We start from the raw sequence: 20,705 nt of genomic DNA, 5'->3' as shown, positions 1-20,705 counted from the left end.
TTGTCTGATTTGGGCTTGAATTGGAACTAAAAGCAAAGGAGTGGAAATGGTGGAAGAAAAGGAATCGGAGCGAGGCAAGCGCAGAAGAAAAGAAAAGAGGGAGGCTGGAGAAAGAGAAAGAACATCGAACATACAGTGCAGAAGTAGGCCATTCGAGTCTGCTCCGACCCACCCAAGCCCTCACCTCCACCCTATTCCCGAAACCCAATACCCCTCCTAACCTTTTTGGACACTGAGGGCAATTTAGCGCGGCCAATCCACCTAACCTGCACGTCTTTGGACTGTGGGAGGAAACCGGAGCACCCGGAGGAAACCCACGCAGACACGGGGAGGAGGTGCCGACTCCGCACAGACAGTGACCCAGCGGGGGAATCGAACCTGGGACCCTGGTGCTGTGAAGCCACAGTGCTATCCACTTGTGCTGCCCGGAGGATTTGAACTTCAGCAAATGGAACTGCATCGAGAATATCAACATCAAAGTTTGGAGTTATAGACAGATCATAGAATTTACAGTGCAGAAGGAGGCCATTCGGCCCATCGAGTCTGCACCGGCTCTTGGAAAGAGCACCCTACCCAAGGTCAACACCGCCACCCTATCCCCATAACCCAGTAACCCCATCCAACACTAAGGGCAATTTTGGACACTAAGGGCAATTTATCATGGCCAATCCACCTAACCTGCACATCTTTGGACTGTGGGAGGAAACCGGAGCACCCGGAGGAAACCCACGCACACACGGGGAGGATGTGCGGACTCCGCACAGACAGTGACCCAAGCTGGAATCGAACCTGGGACCCTGGAGCTGTGAAGCAATTGTGCTATCCACAAGGCTACCGTGCTGCCCCTGTTGAGGAAAGTCTAGAGGGAGGAGTAATCCCTCCTCGTCAAAAGATTAATAGGGATATATTTAACTATATTCAAGCACTGCTAAGGTTTGATGAGAAAGGCATGGAAGCCTTTTATATCTAATTTGAGAAAGTAGCTAAACAATTGAATTGGCCAAAGACCATGTGGGCAATGTTTGTTCAATCAAAATTGGTCGGTGGTGATAGTGAAGTGTTTGGATCAGAGGAGGTATCTACGGATTATGATGAGGGGAGAAAGACATTTTTAAGTGCATAAAAACTGGTTACAGAAGCCTACAGACAGAAGTTTAGAAATCTAAGGAAGGAACTTGTCTAGATAGTTATAGAATTTGAAAGAATCAAACAATAAAATAATTTTGATAGGTGGATATGAGCATTAAAAATAGACCAAACACGTGAAGGTCTGATGGAAATTGTTATTTTGGAGGAATTTAAAGATTCACTTCCCGCAGTTGTGAGAATCATGTGGCAGAGCAAAGGATTAAAACTGCCAGGAGGGCAGCAGAGATGGCGGATGAATTTGAATTAGTTCACAAAGCAAAGTCTAGTTTTTGACATCACTTTCAATTCGTGAAGGGTGGAAATTGGGGAAATGAGAAATTCAAAGGCAAAGTTAGGGACAATTGCAGCTATTAAACCAATTTTGCCTCGGGGTAGAAAAGAAAGCTATGAGGGTGGAAGAGGGATAAGAAAACTTGAAATGTTTTAATTGTAATAAAGTTGGACATATAAAGTTGCAGTGTTGGTGACTTAAGAAAAGTACAAAGAAGACAGACTCTTTAAAATAGGATAAGCCAGTGGGGTTTATTAAAGTGGCAAAATAAATCATGGGTTGCATTTGAAGTCTATAATCTATATTATTATAGATTATTATGTGGCAGCACGGTAGCATTGTGGATAGCACAATTGCTTCACAGCGCCAGGGTCCCAGGTTCGATTCCCCCGCTGGGTTGCTGTCTCTGCGGAGTCTGCACGTCCTCCCCGTGTGTGCGTGGGTTTCCTCCGGGTGCTCCGGTTTCCTCCCACAGTCCAAAGATGTGCAGGTTAGGTGGATTGGCCGTGATAAATTGCCCTTAGTGTCCAAAATTGCCCTTAGTGTTGGGTGGGGTTACTGGGTTATGGGGATAGGGTGGAGGTGTTGACCTTGGGTAGGGTGCTCTTTCCAAGAGCCGGTGCAGACTCGATGGGCCGAATGGCCTCCTTCTGCACTGTAAATTCTAAGATAATCTAAGACTATTCTACACTATTATTATAGAACTGGTTTAAAAGACTGTACAGCCTGTTCCGAGGTTGGTTGATAAGCAGGTGTCAGATCTGTTGAAAACTTTTATTTCTGAGGGTACGGTTTATTCATGTGTACAAGGTGGAGCAGGTAAGGAGCTTAAAATCTTAATGAATACAGGAGCAAGTCAATCTTTCATGGCAAGAGAAAGGAGATTTGTAGTTCAGAAGGAGTATTCTCAGAAAGGTTGGTAATATGTGGAATTACTGGTAAATTGAGTAGTATTCCATTATGGAAGGTCAGGTTGGAGAGTACGGTGAAAAGTGGTGAAGTGGTGGTCGGAGTAACAGTGAAATGACCTTTCTCAGAATAGAGTTGATCCTGGGTAATGAATTGCTGGATCACAGTTAGGAGTGATTCCTACTGTGGTCTGAAGAGCTGGTAGAAAGTCTGACAACTGAAGTGTTGCAAGAAGCCAGGGCGTTTCCAATTGTATGGTAACAAGATTACAAAGCCACAGGTTGAGACAGGAGGAGGAGAAATCAGGGAGTAGAGATAAGGAAGTTGAGGTTCGATTATCAGAAATAATCTTTGACCCAGGTGGTTGATAAAGAATACGAGATGGAGGATGAAGAGGATAATTTTAGTTCAGGAGAGTTGGTAGAATTAGAACAGAAATATTCAGAGATAAAGCAGTTGTATCAGAAAGCAGCACAGAAATAGAATTGAGTATTATTACATCAGAAATAATGTACCGAACTGGCAGATGAGAAATAGACAGTCGTTCATCAAGTGGTATTACCGGTGGACAGGAGGTTTTGCCGGTAGCGCATGAGTTTTCAGTAGGGGTCATTTAGGAGCAGAAAAGCACAATCAAAAATACACAAACACTGTTATTGGCCTGGACTGCATAAGGATGACATTGAATTTTGCTGTACATGTCATACATGTAATAGGATAACCTTAGGTGGTAATCAAACCAGCACCTTTAAGACCCATTCCAGCATTTGCGAAACCTATTACTAGGTGTGGTAGTCAGTATTAGGGGTATTACGGTACCCAAGTTGAGGCTGTAAGATCATTGGTGTGGGAGGTACCCGAGACAGGAAGATCATTGGTGAAGCCTGCTTGCTGGTTCCGCCCAGTAAGGCGGAGTATAAGAGTCTGTGCCTCCCTAGCAGCTCCATTCTGTACCTGCGCTGCTGGGGGAAACATCCAGTCCAATAAAGCCTTCAATTGCCTTCCGATCTCGCTTCTGGAGTCATTGATGGAGCATCACTAGGGTCCTAATTGATTGTGTGTGAGACCCTCCTAAAACAGAAGGTGGGAATCAGTGTTTATTGTCCACCATGGATGTATCTACCAGATTTTCAGAGATAATTTCATTATGAAATAATAGAGCTAAGAGGGCTAAGAGTTACCAAATTTATTTTTTTCCGCAGGTACGGACCCCCAAAAGGAATCCAATCAAATCTAGGATCCAATTTTATGTCAAAGTTTTCAGGAAAGTTAAGGACAGCTTGGGAGCAAAGCAATTTAGATCAACTGCATGTCATCCGGAATCGCAGGGAGCACTGGAGAAGTGCGACCAGGGTTTGAAGATCATGTTGAGGGCCTATAGTCAGGACTATTCAGAGGATCTGGATTAAGGAATTCTAAACATGTGCAGATTAGGGGGATTGGCCTTGCTAAAATTTCCCCTTAGTTTCCAAAGATGTGCAGGTTAGGTGGGGTGGCGGGGATAGAGTGGGGGGGGGGGGAGTGGGTCAAATTGGGCTGCTTTTTTGGAGGGTCAGTACAGACTCAGTAGGTCGAATGGCCTCCTTCTGCACTGCGATTCTACGATTTGTACTATTTGCAATTAGAGATGCACCTGACGAATCAACTAAATTCAGTTGGAACTGATTTGCGGTCATTAGGTCAGAGGACCACTTAAATTGATTTAGAAACTGGTGAGGTGGCTTTCTGAGACTACGTTGTTGGACTATGTGTCAAACTTTAGTGAGAGATTAACTAGGGCCGGTGAGTGTTGAGTTCTGTGATATACCCGTTGTAATGATGTGAACAGAACATATAGTTTTTTAACTAGAAAGATGAGGTACTAAAAAACACGTGGAAAGGTAACTGACAAACTATAATACAGACGATGGCTACTAATTGAATTCAATGAATTTTCCTGGAGCTACTCTAAGTGCAACTATCCTCTTGTACGTCTTACTACCAACTGGCAGATGTCTTGAGTCACGTGATAGATCTCTATTGCCACCAGCTGGTTGGCGGTCACATTGCTAACTATATTTAGAACTGTGCACAGGCATATCACCACATTCTTCTTCCTCTGGAACTGTTAACATTTACATTCAAATATAACTGCGTCTTACAAAACATGAACTGCACTATTATTTCACACGTCATATGTGCAGATGCAACTGTGCGTCCCACAACATGATATTCCTGATAAATGTATCCTTTGTGCACAGCTTATAATAATATTGATCTTTATTGTCACAAGTCGGCTTACATTAACACTGCAATGAAGTTACTGTGAAAATCCCCTAGTCGCCACATTCCGGCGCCTGTTCGGGTACATTGAGGGAGAATTCAGAATGTCCAAATTATCTAACAGCGCGTCTTTCAGACTTGTGGGAGGAAACCGGAGCTCCTGGAGGAAACCCACGCAGACACGGGGAGAACGCGCAGACTCCGCACAGCCAATGCCTCAAGCTGGGAATCGAACCTGGGACCCTGGAGCTGTGAAGCAACAGTGCTAACCACTTGGACATTCACAACGACATTGGTCTTCTGAACTTTTATGGGCGCGTCGGCATCACTTTAGCTTTGTGAAGACCGCCTTTCTTGCTGGTCTTTTTTGTATCAGTGACTTTGCAGGGGCTGGTTTAGCACAGGGCTAAATCGCTGGCTTTGAAAGCAGACCAAGGCAGGCCAGCAGCACGGTTCAATTCCCGTCCCAGCCTCCCCGACCAGGCGCCGGAATGTGGCGACGAGGGTTTTTTCACAGCAACTTCATTTGAAGCCGACTTGTGACAATAAGCGATTTTCATTTCATTTCAATTTTCATTCATAACTTATTTGGGCTTTTGCCACGATGCTCCCTGAAGACCGGTTCCCTTGCTGGTCTTCTCTGCATCACCAACTTTTTTAATTTTCCCGCGTGATGTTTCCTTTTCTCTGTCTCTCTCTGTGCTTTCTTGCCTGACGGCCACATGGCCAATGCCTTCTTCCTCAGCGTCATCGGTGCTACCCGGTCGCTCCGTTGTATCGTCATCTCTCCTTTTCTACCCCGACCTTCCACACGGCTCCAGTGGCTGTCTCTCTTTTTCGTTTTTGCTTTAGTGGCCCCCGTCACGCCGCTGGGCTCCAACATGGGACCAGTTGCTTGTGGTGCTTTCGCCACGGGCGCTGCTTTTGGGTTACCTGCTCTGCAGGCTGACCTGGCCAACCCAGCTGATTTCGGATCCTCAGGTGGGCCGAGGAGTCTTGGTTGATCCATTGTTGTGTCCGCACGCTGAGTTGCACGCCCTTCACCCGGTGAGACCTCCAGTGTCAGCATACGTCTGGATGATTGTGCGGTTGCAGTCAAGTCTGCAACCTTAGGGACAATAGGCAAGGCTGCGTACTTAGCCCCCTACTCTACTCCCTGTACACACACACGACTGCGTGGCAAAACTTGGTCCCAACTCCATCTACAAGTTTGCTGATGATACGACCATAATGGGCCGGATCTCGAATAACGCCGAGTCAGAATACAGGAGGGAGATAGAGAACCTAGTGGAGTGGTGTAGCGACAACAATCTCTCCCTCAATGCCAGCAAAACTGAAGAGCTGGTCATTGACTTCAGGAAGCAAAGTACTGTACACACCCCTGTCTGCATCAAAGGGGCCGAGGTGGAGATGGTTAGCAGCTTCAAATTCCTAGGGGTGCACATCTCAAAAAATCTGTCCTGGTCCACCCACGTCGACGCTACCACCAAGAAAGCACAACGGCGCCTATACTTCCTCAGGAAACTAAGGAAATTCGGCATGTCCATATTAACCCTTACCAACTTTTACAGATGCACCATAGAAAGCATCCTATCGGGCTGCATCACAACCTGGTATGGCAACTGCTCGGCCCAGGACCGCAAGAAACTTCAGAGAGTTGTGAACACCGCCCAGTCCATCACACGAACCTGCCTCCCATCCATTGACTCCATCTACACCTCCCGCTGCCTGGGGAAAGCGGGCAGCATAATCAAAGATCCCTCCCACCCGGCTTACTCACTCTTCCAACTTCTTCCATCGGGCAGGAGATACATAAGTCTGAGAACACGCACGAACAGACCCAAAAACAGCTTCTTCCCCGCTGTTACCCGACTCCTAAGTGACCCTCTTATGGACTGATTTCATTAACACTACACCCTGTATGCTTCATCCAATGCCAGTGCTTATGTAGTTACATTGTATATGTTGTGTTGCCCTATTATGTATTTTCTTTTATTCCCTTTTCTTCTCATGTATTTAATGATCTGTTGAGCTGCTCGCAGAAAAATACTTTTCACTGTACCTCGGTACACGTGACAATAAACAAATCCAACCCAATCGAATCCAATCTGCAAACCGTCTTACTCTGGTGTCTGGGCTGGGCCAATGTCCCCAACGTTAGGCGCTGCTTCATCATTTTGTGTTTGAACCTCAATTGGTGGCTCATCCTCACCGGGTAAAGCTTCGTCTTTCGTTGGTGAGCTGGACGAAGATATATCCATGTGTTCTTCCTGCAATTCTTTTGGTGGAGCGGCCTCAGGTATTGGGAAATCCACTGTACCAACCATTCCGTGGGCATGGGGTAACCCATCGTAAGTCCCTGGAGCCAATTTCTTCAAAATGGGGACTATTTCTTCAGTCTTTGTTCTCTCACCCGACTGATCCACTGCTGCAATCTCGCTTTCAACCTCTGCACACTCCAGCTTAGAACTATCGCCGGTCCTGCACAAATTGGAAGCTACTTGTTATCACCTCATCACGAATGCCAAATGCACGAGATGCATTTTCAGGGTCTTCTTCTTCTACTGGCTCATCGCCTGCTCCTTCACCCTCCTCATCAATAATCAGCACCCTTGTCTGCCGCTTGCAGTCGGAATAATGAGTTCACGGAAACAGTAACCAATTGCAAAGTCAGCAGCCAAGTCACGCCACGGGACCTTCATCCAGCTTCCCATTCTCTGGAACGTCAGAAAGGACTAAAAAGATTGAAGAATCGTTTGGTACAGTTTTCGTACCTGTTCTACCGGTGCACCGATCCTTCTGCCTCTGCTTCATTCTAATGGTCTTCATGGTAAAAATGTTTCCTTCCTTCCAGTCGACCTGGCATCCTGTCATTTGAGGTCCACCAAATGAGACAAAATCTGACTCATCAGGGTGGGACTTCATTGTGTATATCTTGATCAATGCTTCATTTGTGAAATAGTCATTTGGGTCAAACTTCAGCTCCAGAGTAAAACTCATTGGCTGCCCTGGACCTGATAATTTCACCTCTATTTCTTATAAATGCTTGAGGATGGGCTCATCGTGCTCCTGGGTCATGTCGCTGGGCACATCCACACTTTCGAAGACTGTTAACCAGATTTCTGGAGTTCCCTCCATCTCTTCAGCTGGTTTGCTGTTCTCCACCTTAACGCTTGCTTCTATCTCATCGGTTGATTGCGCCATTATATCGCGTTGCCAGACGCAATGATCCCCCCCCGTCGCAGCGCTGCCTGGAACGCACAGCCGCTCAACTAGGTTCACGGCATCACACACATCATCACCTATGATGGACTCACGTTCCATGTCGACAATGGGAAATGGTGTGATGTGACTTCTGTTGTGTAGCCCCGCTTCAAGTTCAAATGCTCCCAGCGTCGCAATCTCGTTCCCATTGGAGTCTTTCAGTAGCCTCCCTCGCTCCCGTGGCGAGCTTGCGTTTTACCAATGTGGTGTTCCGCTTCCCCGGAATGGTCCATCTGTCTTCAATGGTGTCAGCTTCACCAGCACCATTGTCACAACTGGCCATTCGGACTTCTTCACTTTTCATATTCGGACTCATCGTTGTACTTGGTCGAAATCAGACCAATGAAAAACTGTTCTTCAAGGGACATCCCATCAACTGCATTGACTGAACCTGTTTGGTCCGCTGTAGGACGCAAAAAACATTGCTCCGAGAAATGATTTGTGTGGCCACGCTTGGAACATACGTTCCCAAACTCCGGACATTGCCGTTGGCCCATGATTGCCGGCATAAGATGGTGGACCCGGTCAGCCGCTTAAAATGGCCGCCTGCACTGAGACCACGTTTTTTTATTGAGCTGCGTCACAGCGCTGGCGTCTTCTTTTAGATTGGCGGCAAAATTGCTTAGGTTGAGTGCACAGATCTGCTGTGCAGCTCGCTCACTTGCATGGCAGATCTTGATAGCATTGTCTAATCTGAGGTCTTCTTCCCATAATAACCTCTCACGTACTTTATCATTCGATATCCCAGACTGACAAACTACAATACAGACGATGGCTACTAAATGAATTCAGTGAATTCTCCTGGAGCTAATCTAAGTGCGACTATCCTCTTGTACTTCTTACTACCAACTGGCGGGTGTCTTGAGTTATGTGATAGATCTCTAGCCCCACCAGCTGGTTGTAGGTCGCATTGCTAACTATATACTGAACTGTGCACAGGCATATCACCACAGTGAGTTGACTCGAAAGCATTTAAAATTCTTACAGTATGTGATGAAAAAAGACGCGGTTAAGATATCAAAACTCATTGAAGGACATTGAACTCTGGAGGAGATGTTCCTGTTTTGTATTTTGTTTTTTTCCTGGTTTTTATGAACCGCTTTTGCGGTTGTTCTGGGTTTGTCTTGATCTCGATGGGGGGTGGTGAGTTGCTCTTTTCTTTGTGCTTGGTGGGGATTGTAAAGTTCGGACTGGGAGGATGACTGAAGGGGGTGGAGGGGAATCAATGGGGGGGGGGGGTAGGATGCTAGGTGCCATGGGCGGGGGCTACCAGGCTAGCTGGGTGGGCTAGCTTATGGAAGCGCAGTGGGGGGTGAGCAGACAGTTGGCGTGTTAATGGGGGTTGTTTTGTTATGGGGTGAGGGAGGGAAGGGGGGGGTAGACTGCTGACAGGGGCGGGGTTGTTGAAAGGTGAGACGGGGAGGGCCGGTGACGGTGGGCGCCTGAGGACGAGCCTGAGGAGGTGCGGGACGGGGGCTAGAGGCTGGCCCAGGAAGGGTCAGGGCTGATTGGCGGGGGAGTGAAGGGGGGGTGCCCCCCCCGACAAGGCAGCCCCCCCCCCGCCCCCTCCCCGACCAAGCTGATCACACGGAATGTGAGAGGGCCGAATGGGCCAGTCAAGAGAGCCCAGGAAGGGTTATTATTGATCCTCTGGGGGGGGGGAGCCCTGGTCGGGGCTGAATGGGCCTGTGAAGAGGGCCCATTTGTAAAGCTTAAAGCCGGACTTGGAAATACAGGAGACACACCTGAGGGTGGTGGGTCAGAATAAGTTGAGGAAGGGGTGCGTAGGGCAGGTATTCCATTCGAGGCTAGATTTCAAAACAAGGAGTGTGGCGATTCTGATTGACAAGCGGGTGGCATTTGAAGTGGGAAGTAAAGTGATGGACTCGGAGGCAGGTACAGTGGGAATCTGGAGGGGATGCCAGTGATATTAGTGAACATTTATGCACCAAACTGGGACGATGCAGAGTTAATGAGGAAGGTATTGGGGAAGATTCCTGATCTGGACGTTGATAGAACGTTGCTGGCAGGGGTGGTGGACCTTGAATACTCGCCAATAATATGCCCCTCACTGGGTGGACCGCCGGGTGAGTGAAGGGGGGGGCAGCGCCCACACTGGAGGTTTGATGTAGGGCTATTAGCGGAGGGGGTGTGTGTACCGGTGAAGGAAGCCTTGCGGAGGTATGTGACGATAAATGGGAGGCGTTGAAGGCAGTGGTGAGAGGGGAGTTTATTTCGATAGGGGCACACAGGGGGAAGGCGGAGCGGGCGGAGATGGACAGATTAGTGAAGGAGGTTCTCCAGGTAGACAGGAGGTATTCGGAGTCTACGGGGGCGGGATTGTTGAAGGAGCGGCAGAGGCTGCAGATGGAGTTTGGGCTGCTGTCTCCAGGGAAGGCGGTGGGGTGGTTGAGAAAGGCGAGAGGGGCGGTGGACGAATATGGGGAGAACGGTAGTAGGATGCTAGCTGAGGAAACGGGAGGCGGCGAGGGGGATTGGGAAAGTGAAGGACAGAGGGGGGAATACGATATGGGAGCTGGTGGGGGTGAACATGGGGTTCAGGGATTCTTATTGTAGGTTCGTTGAGTCAGAACCCCCAGCTGGGGTGGAGGGGATGAGACGGTTCTTGGAGGGACTAGAGTTTCCGAGGGTAGACGAAGAGTCGGTGGACGGTCCAGGGTCCCCATTTGGGCTGGTGGAAGTGGTGGAAGGGCTGGAGGTGACGCAGTCAGGCAAGGCCCCGGGGCGAGACGGGTACCCAGTAGAGTTCGAGAACAAGTTTTCAGGAGTACGGGTAAGGGCGTTTGATGAAGCCAGGGAGCGAGGAGTAATCCCTCTGATGATGTCACAGGCCTCGATTTCCCTCATCCTGAAGCGGGATAAGGATCCGGAACAATGTGGGTCGTACAGGCCAATCTCCCTTCTAAATGTAGATAAGAACATAAGAACTAGGAGCAGGAGTAGGCCATCTGGCCCCTCCATTCAATGGGATCACGGCCGATCTTTTGTGGACTCGGCTCCACTTTCTGGCCCGAACACCATCACCCCCCCCCCACCCCCTGCCCCCCAGCCCCCCCCCCCCCACCCCCTCCCCCTCGCGACGAACAGCTCCTCAAATGCGGTCACAAACATCCCACCAGCTTTTCTCAAACTCCCCTGTTGAGCCCCCTTAATTCATACTTTGTCTTCTCTGTCCGCAGGAAGTCAGTACCTCCTTTTTTAAACAGTGGTGTCACGTTTGCTAATTTCCAATCCGCCGGGACCACCCCAGAGCCTAGTGAATTTGGGGAACTTATCACGAGTGCGTTTGCAATTTACCTAGCCATCTCTTTTAGTCATGATGTGGAGATGCCGGCGTTGGACTGGGGTGAGCACAGTACGAAGTCTTACAACACCAGGTTAAAGTCCAACAGGTTTGTTTCGATGTCACTAGCTTTCGGAGCGCTGCTCCTTCCTCGGGTGAATGAAGAGGTATGTTCCAGAAACACATATATAGACAAATTCAAAGATGCCAGACAATGCTTGGAGTGCGAGCATTAGCAGGTGATTAAATCTTGACAGATCCAGAGATGGGGTAACCCCAGGTTAAAGAGGTATGAATTGTCTCAAGCCAGGACAGCTGGTCGGATTTCGCAGGCCAGATGGTGAGGGATGAATGCAATGCGACCTCTTTTAGTACCCTGGGATGCATTCCATCAGGGCCAGGAGACTTATCTACCTTTAGCCCCATTAGCTTGCCCATCACTTTGTGATAACAGACGCCAAACTGTTGGCCAAGATCTTGGCCTCGAGAATAGAGGGTTGGCTCCTAGGGATGATAGGGGAGGACCAGATGGGGTTTTTTTTGAAGGGGAGGCACCTGCGGTAAATATTAGAAAGCTGCTAAATGAGATTATGCTGCCCTCCGAGGGAAGGGAGGTGGAGGTGGTGGACGCCATGGGTGCAGAGGAGGCCTTTGATCGGGTGGAGTGGAAATACTTCTGGGAGGTCCTGGTGCGGTTGGGGTTTAGTCAGGGCTTTGTGGACTGGGTCCGGTTACTGTACCAGGAGCCGGTGGCGAGTGTGCGGGCGAACCGAGTGAGCTCAGGTTATTTTAGGCTGCATCGGGGGGGACAAGGCCGGGATGTCCACTCTCCCCACTGCTGCCTGCCTTGGCCATAGAGCCACTGGCGATGGCGCTGAGAGGGTCAAGGGACTGGCAGGGGATAGTACGGGGGGGTGTTGGTGGACCACGGGGGTCTCACTGTACGCGGACAACCTACTTTTGTATATTTCTGACCCGTTGTGGGGGGGGGAATGGGAGAGATTATGGGGATCCGAGGGGAATTCGGCAGTTTTCGGGGTACAAAGCGATGTTGGCCGCCGTGGCGGGAGCCGCACTTCTACATGTTGCCCTGGGGGAGCTGGAGCAGGAGCGTGCCAGGGAGGCGGCGCAGGCTGCCGCAGAGGGGCAGGCGGCAGCCGCCCAGGCTGGAGGGCCGCCCGCCCGACAGGACGAAGAGGAGGAGGAGCACGAAGTGGAGGAGGAACACGAGCGGGGGAGGAGGACGTCGCGGCCCCACGGCGACGGAGACGCCGGAGGAGGCCCCGTGTGTACCGGCCCCGGCTGTCGCACCACGACCTCGCGGACCGGGAATGCAGGAGGAGACTCCGGATGAGCCGGGAAACCGTGGCACACATCTGCCACCTGCTGGCACACCTGGCACCGCGTGGCACTGGGGGGGGGGGGACACCCTCTCCCCGTGTCCGTCAAGGTTACGGTGGCCCTGAACCTTTATGCCAAGGGGTCATTCCAGACGCCAGGGGACGTGTACCGGGGAGGGGGGAGGGGGCGAGTGCCTGTCCGGCATCTCGCAGACATCGGTGCACCGGTGCATCCGGGCAGTGACAGACGCCCTATATGCCATGGCGCACCGCTACATCCGCTTCCCCGTGGACCGGGCCAGCCAAGATGCCCGGGCCGTGGGCTTCTCTGCCGTGGCCGGGTTCCCCATGGTCCAGGGCGCGATCGATGGGATGCACGTCGCCGTGCGGCCACCTGCAGATAACAGGGCCGTGTTCACTAATAGGAAGGGGACCTATTCAATGAACATCCAGGTGATCTGCGATCACACACTCACACACTCGCACACACACACACACTCACACACACTCACAAACACACACACACTCACACACACTCACACACACACACTCACACAATCACACTCACTCATTCAGACTCATACACAATCACACTCTCACATACACTCTCTCACACACACACAATCACACTCACTCATTCAGACTCACGCACAATTACACATGCACAATCGCACACGCACAATCACACATGCACAATCACACATGCACAATCACACACGCACAATCACACATGCACAATCACACACGCACAATCACACATGCACAATCACACACGCACAATCACACACGCACAATCACACATGCACAATCACACACGCACAATCACACATGCACAATCACACACGCACAATCACACATGCACAATCACACACGCACAATCGCACACGCACAATCACACACGCACAATCACACACATACACACTCTCACACACATACACACTCTCTCACACACGTACACACTCTCTCACACACATACACATTCTCTCACACACGTACACACTCTCTCACACACACACTCTCACACACACATTCTCTGCACACACACACTCACAGACACACACTCTCACACACCCTCTCATACACACACAAGCACACTCACACACACCCTCTCACACTCACACACATACCCTCATATTCCCACACACAGACACACACTCTTTCACACACACATATGTACTATCATACACACTCATACATCATGCACTCACTTTCATACATTCTCTCCCACACACAAACTCACCGACTCTCACTCAATTATCACACACTCACTCTCTGTCTCACACATTCACTCCCACACACTCACTCAGACACTCTCATACGCACACTCACTCCTACACACTCACACTCACACTCACATTCTCTCACACACTCACACTCACATTCTCTCACACACCCTCTCACACATGCACACTCTGCCACATGATGTGTTGGGTGTGCCAGGTCTGCGGGGACTGCGTTTACTGCAGCAGTGAGAGAGACAGGCCTCCAACACTTGAAGAAATGCAACTCGATTGTATTGAACTCTTAACTATCATACACACTTTAACTGTGGGTTGACACTATGCTGACTTGACTGGAGACCTGAGGCTAACCTGACCTAGACTATCTTACTACCACATGGTGTATGTTCTAGTTGCTGTTCACGGGCTCTGACTGTCTCAGAAGCTGCATCCCGAGAGAGCGGGAAAACTAGTACCCTCTGGCTTTATAGTGGTCGTGTCCTGTCTGGTGATTGGCTGCTGTGTTCTGTGTGTTCACTGGTCATCCTGTGTGTCAATCACTGCCTGTCTGTGCACCATCATGTACCTGCGTGTATATTACGACATCTCCCCCCTTTTTTTAAACTTATTTAGAAAAATGTGTGTTGATCAATAAATAATGAGTGTGTGTGTGTACAGGAGCCTGACTATATACAAAGTATGTTAACATATTCACATGGGAAGGTGTTTAGTGCAGATAGAGGGCAGATAACAAATTAGTAAGAAACAATATGTACAGATGTGTAAACGAAGCACAAGGTAATGCAACATTCAGTCTATAAATTCAGTCTCCGTGGCGGGCGACGAGTTCTGGTTGACCGCCTCAAGGGTGGGTCAGGGGCCGCCTGCACTGGAACGGGTGGAACTGCCTCCAATGTAGAGGTTGGGAAAAGAACTGGCAGATCGGTGGCCTCGTGGAAGGGCGCGTCCTGAGGATCCAGCATGCGAGGCGGGACGTCACGTTCAGGTGGCTGGCGTGGAAGTAGCCGCAGTGCCCGCCTATTACGCCGAAGAAAGCAGCCATCATGCATGCGAACGAGGAACCATCTCGGGGCCACTTGCTTAACCACCACAGCTGTGGCAGACCAGCCACCGTCAGGTAGCTGAACACGAACCCGGTCAGCAGGAGCCAGAGCAGGGAGATCTGTGGCGTGGGCGTCGTACGCCAACTTGCATTGAGCCCGAGATTGTTGCATCCTCTGCAGGACCGGAAAATTGTCAAGGTCCGGGATGTGGATAGCCGGCACCGTCGTCCGTAGTGTGCGGTTCATTAGCAGCTGTGCTGGGGACAGGCCAGGGGGACAAAGGACAAAGTAGGCTAACAGCGCCAGGTTAAAATCCGAACCCGAATCAGCAGCTTTGTACAACAGTCTTTTCACAATGTGGACCCCCTTCTCAGCCTTCCCATTCGACTGGGGATAGTGGGGGCTTGAAGTGACGTGCGTGGAATTGTACAGCAGGGCAAAATCCGTCCACTCCTGGCTGAAGAAACGAGGGCGATTATCAGTCATAACTGTAAGTGGAATGCCATGACGGGCAAAAGTCTCTTTGCATGCCTTGATGACTGTTGCTGATGTGAGGTCAGTCAGTCTGACCACCTCGGAGTAGTTGGAAAAGTAGTCCACGAGGAGGACATAGTCTCGGCCCTTTGCATGAAAGGGGTCAATACCAACTTTGGACCATGGGGCGGACACCAGTTCATGCGGCTGTAGAGTCTCTGTGGGCTGAGCCGGCTGGAACCTTTGACATGTTGGGCAATTGAGGACCGTGTTGGCGATATCCTGACTGATGCCTGGCCAATATACTGCCTCTCGGGCTCGAGGGCGACACTTTTCGACCCCAGGTGACCCTCGTGGATTTGGCCAAGGACCAGCTCTCGCATGCTCTGTGGGATTACTATCCTGTCCAGCTTCATTAATATGCCGTCCACTACCGCGAGATCGTCCTTAACATTATAAAACTGGGGGCACTGCCCCTTTTGCCAACCATCCGTGAGATGTCGCATTACCCGCTGGAGTAAAGGATCACTGGCCATCTCCTGACGAATTTGCACAACCCTTTCATCAGTGGCCGGAAAGTTGGATGCACAAAAGTTCACCTGAGCGTCTATCTGACAGACAAGGTCAGACTGCTCACACGGCGTGGTGATGGATCTAGAGTGCGTCGGCCACAAAGCTCTTTGCCCGGGGTGTAGACCAGGTCGAAATCGTAGCGGCAGAGTTTGAGAAGGATACGTTGTAGCCGTGGCGTCATATCGTTGAGGTCTTTTTGGATGATGTGAACCAATGGCCTGTGGTCTGTCTCAACCGTGAATTTGGGGAGTCCATACACGTACTCATGGAATTTGTCAATCCCTGTGAGGAGGCCCAGGCATTCTTTTTCAATCTGAGCGTATAGTTGCTCAGTAGGTGTCATGGCTCTAGAGGCATATGCGACTGGGGCCCAGGAGGAGGATTCATCCCGCTGGAGGAGTACTGCCCCAATGCCAGCCCGGCTCGCGTCGGGAGATCTCCGTCTCCTTGGCGGAGTTGAAAAACGCCAGGACCGGGGCCTTGGTGAGTTTCGCCCTGAGCTCACGCCACTCTTGCTCAAGAGCGGGGAGCCACTGGAAGTCCGTAGTTTTTTTGACAAGTCTTGAAGAGATAACAAATAGGCTAGACCAAGGAGAGCCAATGGATGTTATCTATCTTGACTTCCAAAAGGCCTTTGATAAGGTGCCTCACGGGAGACTGCTGAGTAAAATAAGGGCCCATGGTATTCGAGGCAAGGTACTAACATGGATTGACGATTGGCGGTCAGGCAGAAGGCAGAGAGTTGGGATAAAAGGTTCTTTTTCGGAATGGCAACCGGTGACAAGTGGTGTCCCGCAGGGTTCAGTGTTGGGGCCACAGCTGTTCTCTTTATATATTAACGATATAGATGATGGGACTGGGGGCATTCTGGCTAAGTTTGCCCATGATGCAAAGATAGGTGGAGGGGCAGGTAGTATGGAGGAGGTGGGGAGGCTGCAGAAAGATTTAGACAGTTTAGGAGAGTGGTCCAAGAAATGGCTGATGAAATTCAACGTGGGCAAGTGCGAGGTCTTGCACTTTGGAAAAAAGAATAGAGGCATGGACTATTTTCTAAACGGTGACAAAATTCATAATGCTGAAGTGCAAAGGGACTTGGGAGTCCTAGTCCAGGATTCTCTAAAGGTAAACTTGCAGGTTGAGTCCGTAATTAAGAAAGCAAATGCAATGTTGTCATTCATCTCAAGAGGCTTGGAATATAAAAGCAGGGATGTACTTCTGAAGCTTTATAAAGCATTAGTTAGGCCCCATTTAGAATACTGTGAGCAATTTTGGGCCCCACACCTCAGGAAGGACATACTGGCACTGGAGCGGGTCCAGCGGAGATTCACACGGATGATCCCAGGAATGGTAGGCCTAACATACGATGAACGTCTGAGGATCCTGGGATCATATTCATTGGAGTTTAGGAGGTTGAGAGGAGATCTAATAGAAACTTACAAGATAATGAATGGCTTAGATAGGGTGGATGTAGGGAAGTTGTTTCCATTAGCAGGGGAGACTAGGACCCAGGGGCACAGCCTTAGACTAAAAGGGAGTCACTTTAGAACAGAGATGAGGTGAAATTTCTTCAGCCAGAGAGTGGTGGGTCTGTGGAATTCATTGCCACAGAGGGCGGTGGAGGCCGGAACGTTGAGTGTCTTTAAGACAGAAGTTGATAAATTCTTGATTTCTCGAGGAATTAAGGGCTATGGAGAGAGAGCGGGTAAATGGAGTTGGAATCAGCCACGATTGAATGGTGGAGTGGACTCGATGGGCCGAATGGCCTTACTTCCACTCCTATGTCTTATGGTCTTATGGTCTAAGATTGCGGAGAGCTGTGGTGTGTGATGCAAGGTTGGGGATAAACTTCCCAAGGAAATAGACCATCCCTAGGAAGCGGAGGACCGCCATCTTGTCCTCCGGGGTCTTCATGGCGTTGATCGCCGCCACCTTGTCTGGCTGCACACCGAACCGCCAAGGAACTTTATTTCTGCTTGACCGAACGAGCATTCGGCTCAATTGGATCCTGTGGAACACTCGCTTGAGGCGATCGATGTGCCCCTGAGGAGTTGTGGACCAGACAATAATATCATCGACGTTCACTCGCACCCCCTCGATGCCCTCCATCATTTGCTCCATTGTGCGGTGGAACACCTCCGAGGCAGAGATGATGCCAGGAAGGGCATCCGGTTGTAACAGTAGTGACCGAACAGGGTGTTAAATGTACATAACTTTCGACTGGACGCGTCCAGCTGTTTTTGCCAAAACCCATTGGAGGCATCCAGCTTTGCGACAAACTTGGCGTGAGCCATTTCGCTGGTGAGCTCTTCTCGTTTAGGGGTAGGGTAGTGTTGCCTCATGATATTACGGTTCAAATCTTTGGGGTCGATAAAAATGCGAAGTACCCCTGACGGTTTTTTGACACCGACCATGGAGCTAACCCAGTCCGTGGGTTCAGTGACCTTAGAAATGAGGCCCTGGTCCTGGAGGTCTTGCAGCTGCTGCTTGAGGCGGTCCTTGAGGGGTGCCGGCACCCGACGCAGAGCCTGAACCACAGGTGTGGTATTCGGTTTCAGCAGTATCTTGTATCCGTAAGACGCTGTGGTATTGTGCTATGATGTCACCTAATTGGGCTTGGAAGTTGACATCTGGCGAGGCCGTTGCCTCTGCGGACGACATGGAGTGAACCCGCTGCACAAGATTCAGGATTTTGCAGGCCCGAGCACCGAGCAGGGAAGCTCTGTTGGTTCCTTCAATTTTAAAAAAAATATATTTTTATTAAGGTTTTTTAACAACACAATTTTTTCCCCTTACAAACAATAACCCCCCCCCCCCCCCCCCCCCCGTAACAAAATAACGCAAAATCTCCCTGAGCAAGATATATACAAGGCAAGATGGTATATTTACATAGCTTTATACACTGGCTCTTGGCCGCACGTACCGTTTCCCCCCACCCTCCATGCTGTCTCCCGCTCGTCAATCTCCTCAAACAGTCTCTCGTTCCCCCCTCCCCCACCCCCCACCCCCCACCCCCAGGGTTGCTGCTGCTGCTGATCGACCTTCTTCTAAACGCTCCGCGAGATATTCTAGGAACGGTTGCCACCGCCTGTAAAACCCCTGCACAGACCCTCTCAAAGCAAACTTAATTCTCTCCAATTTTATGCACTCCGCCATGTCGTTCATCCAGGCCTCCAGGCTAGGGGCTTCGCCTCCTTCCACAATAGCAAGATCCTTCGCCGGGCTACTAGGGACGCAAAGGCCAGAATTCCGGCCTCTTTCGCCTCCTGCACTCCCGGTTCGTCCACTACTCCAAATATTGCTAGCCCCCAGCTTGGCTTGACCCGGACTTTCACCACTTTAGATATTGCTCTCGCCACTCCTCTCCAGAACCCCTCCAGTGCCGGGCATGACCAGAACATATGGACATGGTTCGCCGGACTTCCTGAGCACCTCCCACATCTGTCCTCTGCCCCAAAGAACCTACTCAACCTCGCCCCCGTCAAATGCGCTCTGTGAACCACCTTAAATTGTATCAGGCTGAGCCTGGCACACGAGGAAGAGGAATTAACCCTACCTAGGGCATCAGCCCACAGACCTTCCTCGATCTCCTCCCCAGCTCCTCCTCCCATTTACCCTTCAATTCTTCTACCAGCGCTTCCCCCTCTTCTTTCATCTCTTGGTGTATTTCCGACACCTTGCCCTCCCGACCCATACACCCGAGATCATCCTATCTTGACCTTCTTGTGCCGGGAGCAACGGAAATTCCCTCACCTGTCGCCTCACAAAAGCCCTCACCTGCATATATCTAAATGCATTTCCCGGGGGTAACTCAAATTTCTCCTCCAGTGCCCTAGGCTCGCAAATGTCCCGTCAATGAACAGGTCCCCCATTCTTCTTATCCCCGCCCGATGCCAGCCTTGGAAACCCCCCGTCCATCCTCCCCGGGACAAACCAGTGGTTACCCTTGATCGGGGACCACACCGATGCTCCCATTGCACCCCTGTGCCTTCTCCACTGGCCCCAGATCCTTAGTGTCACCGCCACCACTGGGCTTGTGGTGTAATTTGTCGGCGAGAGCGGCAGCGGTGGCGTTACCAACACCCCCAGGCTCGTTCCTTTACAGGACGCCATCTCCATCCTCTTCCATGCCGCCCCACTCCCTCCATAACCCACTTGCGGATCATCGCCACATTTGCTGCCCAGTAGTAGCTCCCCAGGTTTGGCAGCGCTAACCCTCCTCGGTCCCCTACTGCGTTACTGGAACCCTCTCCTTACCCTCGGGGTCCTATTTGCCCACACAAACCCCATAATACTCCTACCTACCCTCTTGAAAAAGCCCTTGGTGATCACGATGGGGAGGCACTGAAACACGAACAAAAACCTCGGAAGGACCACCATTTTGACCAACTGCACCCTACCCACCAGCGAGAGCGGGAGCATGTCCCATCTTTTAAAATCCTCCTCCATTTGCTCCACCAACCTCGTCAGATTCAATTTATGTAGGGCCCCCCAACTTCTGGCTATCTGGATCCCCAGATACCGAAAACTCCCCTCCGCCCTCCTCAGCGGTAGGTCCCCTATCCCTCTTTCTTGGTCCCCTGCCTGTAATACATAAAGCTCGCTCTTCCCTACATTAAGCTTGTAGCCCGAGAACTCTCCAAACTCCTTCAGAGTCTGCATGACCTCCACTATCCCCTCCATTGGGTCCGCCACGTATAGCAGCAGGTCATCCGCATATAGCGATACCCGATGCTCCTCTCCCCCGCGGACTATCCTCCTCCATTTCTCAGACTCCCTAAGTGATATGGCCAAGGGTTCGATCGCCAATGCAAACAACAGGGGGGACAGAGGGCACCCCTGCCTCGTTCCTCGGTACAGCCGAAAGTACTCCGACCT

Source organism: Scyliorhinus torazame, chromosome 4 (assembly GCF_047496885.1).
Source record: "Scyliorhinus torazame isolate Kashiwa2021f chromosome 4, sScyTor2.1, whole genome shotgun sequence".
Classification (NCBI taxonomy): domain Eukaryota; kingdom Metazoa; phylum Chordata; class Chondrichthyes; order Carcharhiniformes; family Scyliorhinidae; genus Scyliorhinus; species Scyliorhinus torazame.
Note: the sequence above shows the minus strand (reverse complement) of the source record.